Raw genomic sequence first — 8,349 nt, 5'->3', positions numbered from 1 at the left:
CTACCTCTAATAGCTTTTGTCAGTATTTATTGACTCCTGCTGTTATTGGCCTGTACAGACTGACTCCAACCCCATTAGGTAATGTGCACACTTAGGAAAACACACAGAAGACTTGTGGCAGATTCCGCCACTCGTCCCCGAGTGTTCCCACTTCACTCTCCGCCTAAGCAACAGACTCCATTCTATGGTCAGGCAGATTCCGCCACTCATCCCTGAGTGTTCCCACTTCACTCTCCGCCTACGCAATAGACTCCATTCTATGGTCAGGCAGATTCCGCCGTCCACCCAAAGAATGAACCCATTCAGGCGGAATGTGCCTGAGCGCAGTCCAGGTTTCTGGCAGTAAGGCTGCCTTCACACATCCTTTTTGTGTGACATTTTTCAAACCTCCAAAAATACCCCAAAAACTGCCAATGCGTTTTCATTTTTTCTTGTGTTTTTGACTTTATGTGTGAATGATCTTTTTGTGGTTTAAGCGCTTTTGTGTGCTGAATTTTTTTTTTCCCATTTGCCATCACATGGCCTAAAAAGGTGACAAAAATGGCAAACATAGCAATGGCATTTTGAGACAAGACAACAATCCCATTGAAGTCTATGGGAGAAAAAAAAGCCACACCCTCAGCATGCTACACTGCCAAAAACTGCCAAAGAGCCTCAAAAAAACATCAGAGAGGGAGAAAACTCCAAAAAAACACTGTGGGGGAGATTTATCAAACTGGTGTATAGCAGAACTAGGTCATTGCCCCTAGCAACCAATTAGATTCCACTTTTCATTCCTTACAGATTCTTTGAAAAATGAAAGGTGGAATGTGATTGGTTGCTAGGGGCAACTGCGCCAATTCTATCTCACACTAGTGTGATAAATCTCCCCGTGTGTAAGGCAGATCATAAACTTCCACTGACGTCCATTTGGCCGCTGGCGTTTTTCCAGGATTTTAAGGCAGTGCGAAGCCAGCCTCAGGCCATGTTCCCACACAGTATTTTGTAGCCAAAACCAGGATTGGATTAAAAACGCAGAAAGACTATGGTCACACACTGTTCAAATTTAGTGATTGGCCGTCATTTAAAGGCAAATAATTGTTGTTGTAAAAAAAATTTTGACATTTTTAATTGGAAGTAAATTACAAATCTATATAACTTTCTGACCTCCCGTTGTAATCCATCATAATATTACCCTCATCTGGTAGGTGTCCAATTGGAAACTACACTGTATATAGAGCACAGACTTGAGTGTGTATATATGTGCTTTTGTGGACCATGTTTTTAATAACGATTATGTAATAAATTGTCCTACGGTGGTCCCTGTACATCGGTGAAGATATATAACTTTCTGAAATCATTTGTTATGAAAGAAAAAATAAAATTCACTGGATAACCCCTTTAAATGGATACCTGTAACAGGTGCCACACTTTGATATGCATCACCCATAGGTTAATATTGTATATGTTTGATGGATTTTTTTTAATAGGATCAGTGCATATGGAATAGCAGAGTATACACTATTCCGTACATAACTTACTGTACTATATTGATGTTTACCAGACAGAGGACAGAAGGTCACTCTTGTGTCCGCCATATAAAAAAGAACCCCTTTGAATAAGTGCTGTCTAGAGATGAGCGAACCGGTTTCGGATTCGAGTCCATCCAAACCCAAACGTTCGGCATTTGATTAGCGGTGGCTGCTGAACTTGGATAAAGCTCTAAGGTTGTCTGGAAAACATGGATACAGCCAATGACTATATCCATGTTTTCCACATAGCCTTAGGGCTTTATCCAACTTCAGCAGCCACCGCTAATCAAATGCCGAACGTTCGGGTTCGGATTGACACGAACCCAAACCCGGTTTGCTCATCTCTAGTGCTGTCCCAATGTACACCCTAAACAGAAGAGCAAAACAAGATGTAAATAAAGCCTTAAAGAGTTGTTCCAAAATGTGGGAGTACGGTCACACATCCTTAATTCATACAGGTTAGTGGGGTCACATAGAGATAAGCAGCCATCCATTTTGGATTGGGGGTCACAACTGCTTGAAGCAGTGTTGAATGGACTCTTTGGGTTAGCCAATGTTCCATGAACACAGCATCTGACTCCCAATGTTGGATACAGCCCTAGTGAAAAAAAAATGGATAGAGTCATAGGGGGAGATTTATCAAACATGGTGTAAAGTGAAACTGGCTCAGTTGCCCCTAGCAACCAATCAGATTCCACCTTTCATTTTCCAAAGAGTCTGTGAGGAATGAAAGGCGGAATCTGATTGGTTGCTAGGGGCAAGTGAGCCAGCTTCACTTTACACCATGTTTGATTAATCTCCTCCATAGACCGTATCCGTACTTTCCTGGCAGCCCTAGGACGGCATCCAACTTCTTCAGCCGGCCGGAGCCAAATGCTGAATGTTTGTGTTCGTAGAAGTCCGCACAACACTACTTGTGACAACACAACCCCATTTACTTGTAAAAGTCCAACACTGTGTAGCCCAGGCCTAAAAATTATGCTTCGAGTCATCAGTGGGAGTATGAATGCTGAGACCCTCATGGATCACTTCCATGGAGTGAATAGAGCTACCAGCACCCTCATATATAGAGAGTTTATTACAAGGCTCAATTACCGTGCACAACAATCAGCCAATCAGCTCAGTGGCCGTATTAGGGTCCATTTACACAGAAAGATTATCTGACAGATTATCTGCCAAAGATTTGAAGCCAAAGCCAGGAACAGACTATGAACAGACATAAAGTCATAAAGAAAAGACTGAGAATTCTCCTCTTTTCAAATCCATTCCTGGCTTTAGCTTCAAATCTGTGGCAGATAATCTTTTAGGGTAGATAGGGCTTTACTCTCTATGGGACTTCTAAACATGGAAGAGTACTGCCAGAATGGATGCAAGCAGTTTCATTCACTTAAGGGAAAACTGACCTCTAGGCCTTGAAATTACAGGATGTGCCCTATGATTGTCCAGGATTCCCACACAGATGCACCACAGAACCCTACGGAAGCATCCAGAATTTCAGACAGCTCTGGATGCACATCCGGAAATGCGGATGCTTTGATTGGCAGCCAGAGCCGGAACCACCGGGTGCCAACGCTGGCCCTTTAACTGTATGCTCTCCTTATCTGGAGCGCATACAGTTAAATACAGAGCTGTTTTTTTGTTTTTTAACTCCCGGCCCTTACAATCACTCTTCTAGCTGAAAGCAGCATTATGTCTCTTCCTCGCTTTGTTGCTGCACACGAGTAAGCCCAAATCCAGGGGAGAAGCTGGAGGACAAGACCTAAGCAGCAGGCGAATGCCTTTTTTTCCCCATCCTCCATTTTTACGGCCAGGAAACACTAAAAGGCTTCCTGACCAGTGTTTCTTGACTGTAAAAACAGCCATGGAATTGTAAAGGAGGCCTAAGGGTATGTTCACACTGAGGAATCCAGGCGGATCACCCACCGCAGATTCCGCAGCTTGCCCTGGCTCACGGCCACACGCATCTACCCCTGTGCCATAGACTCCAGTCTACGCACAGGTGGATTATGACCTCCGTTCGAAGAATAGACCTGGCATGGGCGGAGATGCACGCGTCCATGAGCCAGGGCGAGCTGCGGAATCCGCCCAGATTCCTCAGTGGTACATACCCTTATCCTTCATAGTGGTGATGTGATTGTTGTGCTCTCACTGTGCAGATACTTCTTATTCTATGCAATTCTATCCCTTACTTCTCTGGCCAATGACAAGAAAACACCTCCTCACAAGCGCTCCTCCTCTCTGCTATGCCAGGACATAGTGCTGGAGAAAGTTCACTGTATATAAAGTATAGTAAGTGTTATAAAGTACTTTACAAGGCACGTAGAGGTGGTGGTTATTGAGGCACTGGGTTTGCAAGGTGCTATGTAAGGCTCTTTTCACACCATGTTTTGTGGTGTCCATCAACATATATCTGATCCATAGGTATGACAGATGCCACCAGCATAAATAAAAGGAATCCCACCTAACTGAAGGGCATACTGACATTTTCCTGGTCCCCTTTGGGTAACTGGGGTCTATGGGTATGAGAGATTTACTGAGGCATACAGCTAATGAATGTGGTGTAAAATAAGCCTAAGAAGAAAGGAAAGAAAAAAAGTAACAGGAGTTTATAGCATGTAAAGGGTTATATAACAAATGCAACCCTAATCTAAGTAGTAAACAGATTAGGGCAGTAGAAAGTATGAGTTTGGGAAGCTTTGGTTTTACCTGTTAGGCAGTGTGTGGACCCTTTGAGGAGGCAGGCAAGCTCAGGATACATGCACATAGGCCAGGCTCTCTCCTGTGCATAACACTATCTAAGCCCTGTCCCACCTATGTTCTGTCTTTTTTTTCCTCTGCAGCTGAAGACAGAATTCCCCTAACAACAGGCAGCAGTTTGCAGGGAAGTGGGACATCTAGTGGCCAAGACACTTTTTCTGGGGTAATGGGTCCTTTCTGGTAAATTAAGTGATTTACAAATGTTAGAATCAGACAGACTATAACATGGAGTGAAGTTTTTTTAAAACAATAACAATTTAACAAAATATAAATCTTAAGAAACAGAAAATAAAATTGTTAAAACCTCTTTTTTGTAAGGTAGACATCAGTGTAGATATTAAACACCACATAATGTTTTCCTTGTGTCACAGTTTATTACATACATCATAAAGAAAAAGCCTCTTTGGGTGAGTCGCGTCTGTGGCTGTTCAGTAAATCTCCAATTAACTCTATTCAAATGTCAATTCAATCTGGGCATAAAAAAAACAACAAAAAAAAACGACTAGAAACAGTGAAGCTGCTGTCGATACAAATGTACCACCATACCAAGTATGAACATCCTCCTCACTATGGATCTCGATGTAAAACATAACCTATTGCTGCCATAATTGCATTCATCAACTTATTGAGGATAAAGCTAGTTGACTAGAGAAGAGCGAACCTCAAGCACGCTCGGGTTCTTCTAAACTTGAACATGCAACATTTAATTCCCGGTGGCTGCAGCCCTAGGGATTCCTTGAAAACATGGATACAGCCTTTAACCTATGGCTGTATCCATGTTTTCATGTTTCTTAAAGGGGTTGTCCACTTTATAGTAAAATTGCTTAGTGTACAGTATTAGTAGGTGTACTCACTGTATATACTGACAGCAGCTTCCTGTGTACTCACTGTATATACTGACAGCAGCTCCCTGTGTACTCACTGTATATACTGACAGCAGCTCCCTGTGTACTCACTGTATATACTGACAGCAGCTCCCTGTGTACCTCATGGAGCTAATATCAGACTACCCTCCTCCAGGCTGAGCTGCCCTGATCTGTGGTGTTTTGGTCCATAAGATGGCTGACATGGAGAAGCATGTGACCAGGCCTCACCCCCCAGTGTCCACCACTGAGCCTGTATGTCTATGGAGAACACAGTGGACAGGGCATGGTCACATGCTCCTCGATGTCAGCCATTTTGTGGACTGAAACAAAACAGAGCAGGGCTGCCCAGCCTGGAGGAGGGGAGTCTGATTTTAGCTCTATGAGGTAAACAGGGAGCTGCTGTCAGTATATACAGTGAGTACACTTACTAATACTTTGTACTGACCTATTTTACTAAAAAGTGGTCAAGGGCTGCATCCAACTTCTTCAGCCACCGGGAATCAAATGCTGCATGTTCAAGTTTAAATGATTTAGTGACGGCATATCCTTGAGATACACACACACACATATATATATATATATATATATATATATATATATATATATATATATATATATATATATGTATGTATATATGTATCTTTAGGGTGCCTTCACACCTACCGTATCGCAGTAGAAGATCCGCTGCGGATCCCCAGCAGATTTAACTAAATGAATGAACACAGCATTAAATACGCACTGTCAAATCTGCTGCGGATCCGCAGCAGATTTGTAAGTGCGGATTTGATGCTGTGTTCATTCATTTAGTTAAATCTGCTGCGGATCTGCTGCAGATCCGCAGCGGCTTTTCTGCTGCGATACAGTAGGTGTGAAGGCACCCTAAAGGAGTCCAATGATTTTGAAAATCCGTCAGCCAGCGGGGGGGAATTTGAAAACAAGTATGAACTTACCTCTCCCCGTGCCCATGGGGAGCGCTGAGATCCCCACTGGGCTCTGAGGTGTACACATCACGACTCGGCTGATAGACCGGCCGCTCAGCGAGTCCGCGCTTGGGGCAGGGCGCCGATCAAGTCGCTGATTGGCTGAGCAGCCAGTCCATTAGCCAGGACAGGCATTTTCCCACCAAGTTGTGACGTCATCACAACTCGGGGGAAAATGTCTTCCGGTGGGGTCCCAAGACCGATCCTGAAGCTCACCATGAGCATGGGGAGAGGTAAGTGCCTACTCCTGGTCAAATTCCCTCTGCCGGCTGCCAGATATTCAGAATCGCCGGACTTCTCCTTTAATACTCAGGACTGGGTAAAACAGAGATTTTTGTAGTACAACTGATTTAGATGAAGTTCACAGGTCACAGCCCCAGCATGGTTGACATATAGACAGCCAAAAAAAAATTTGCAATATTAGAGTAAATTGGCATAGTTGGTATAGTTGGTAAACAGCAGTATTACAGTACCTGCAAAACATATAACCATCAATTCTAAAACCGCACCATGGCCATGACACGTGAACTCACCACAAGTCTTTTAAGGACAGACTACAGCACTGCTTGTGTCACCAGTTATATGACCCCAGGGAAATCAGGGGTGTAGGTTTATAAAAACAAATGCAAAGCAAAGTGGAAGAGTTCCCGACAGCAACCGTTACCATTATTATGGATCTATAGCAATAGGCTTGTGTGAAACAGGCCTTAAAGGTGTTTCCAGGAATAGAAAATAACACAGCAAAAACAGCACCATCCCTGTCCTCATGATGTTCCATTGACATCTACATTCATGTCAATGGAATGGAGCTGCAACACAACAGCCAAACTAAAGACAGGAGAGGTGCTGTTTCTGGAAGAAAGCTGCCATGTTTTTTTAAGCCTGGATAACTTTTTGAAAGTAAAAAATTGCAACCTGAAAGCTTGTTATTGGTAACTGCTATACTTTTCCTCAGCCCTAGTTTTTATATACGTATCTGCAAAGCAGTAAGTGCTAAAGATGAGTGAACCGCAAGCACATCGGGATTGGTCTGAACCAGTGTGCACAGCATTTTAAAACTGGTGGCTGAAGTCTGGGAAAACATGGATCTATGGTTGTATCCTTGTTTTCCCGGACTCCCTCGGGCTGCATCCAACTTCAGCCACCGGTAATCAAATGCCGCATGCTGAGGTTTGGATGGACCCAAGCGTGCTTAAGGTTCGCTTATCACTAGTAAGGGCCGTACTATACTGGAAATTTGTCCCAATGGATCTGTGTAACAGGGCCAATGTTTGTTTGTCAGCTGATCACTTCATTTCGGCTTCCTATCTACCTTTGTTATATGGGATGTGCAGCAGATGAATGAAGTAAAAGGTGGCCATAGATCACAATCGTTCAGCTGTCGGATATCTCTCCCATCCTTCCCCTGTCCTAAGCATACACAGGAACGCTCAGCATGGCCAAACTTTCCTGTGTTCTCTATAGGGGTATGTGCACACTACGGAAAATCCGTCACTAATTCCGCAGCTGGCGGCCGTGTGCATCTCCGCCCATGCCATAGACTCCATTCTAATTCAATAGTAAATCCTGGCACTCACCGATTTCGTCATCATCCAAATTTATTCGGTATCCATAAACCATTTAAGTGTGAACAGCGGTTTATGGATACCGAATAAATTTGGATGATTATGAAATCGGCGAGTGCCGGGATTTCCTATTGAATTGTTCTGTTGGGATTGTGCTCCTTTCCTCATGCACCACCTGGACTGCCACGCTGATCTCTCTCCATAGACTCCGTTCTTTACACAGGCGGATTCCGACGTCCGTCCAAAGATTGAACAGGTTCATTCTTTGGATGGACGGTGGAATCTGCCCGACCATAAAATGGAGTCTATGGCACGGGCGGAGACGTGCATGGCTGCCAAAGTCCGCAAGCGGGTGCGAGCTGCGGAATACGGGACGGATTTAGTCGGGATTCTGTAGTTTGCACATACCCTTTAGGAGGGGGTAGGCCGTAGTGAAAGAACAAAGGGCTCTGGCATTGATTTTCCCATCACACCCGACCCCTATCAATATCGTTCATGTGAGTCCCATACAACTTATACCAACGACCAAACCTGCCACAAGCAGCTGGTATGGCCGACTAAAGTCTAAGGCGTATGGGGACCTTAAAGGGGATATGTAAGTGTTCCAGCAATTGTTTGGGCAGACCTCCCCACATACTGGACAAACAAGCGCCGGTCTACAAGCCGGTAT

Source organism: Dendropsophus ebraccatus, chromosome 14 (assembly GCF_027789765.1).
Source record: "Dendropsophus ebraccatus isolate aDenEbr1 chromosome 14, aDenEbr1.pat, whole genome shotgun sequence".
Lineage (NCBI taxonomy): Eukaryota > Metazoa > Chordata > Amphibia > Anura > Hylidae > Dendropsophus > Dendropsophus ebraccatus.
This window is presented reverse-complemented; position numbering follows the sequence as displayed.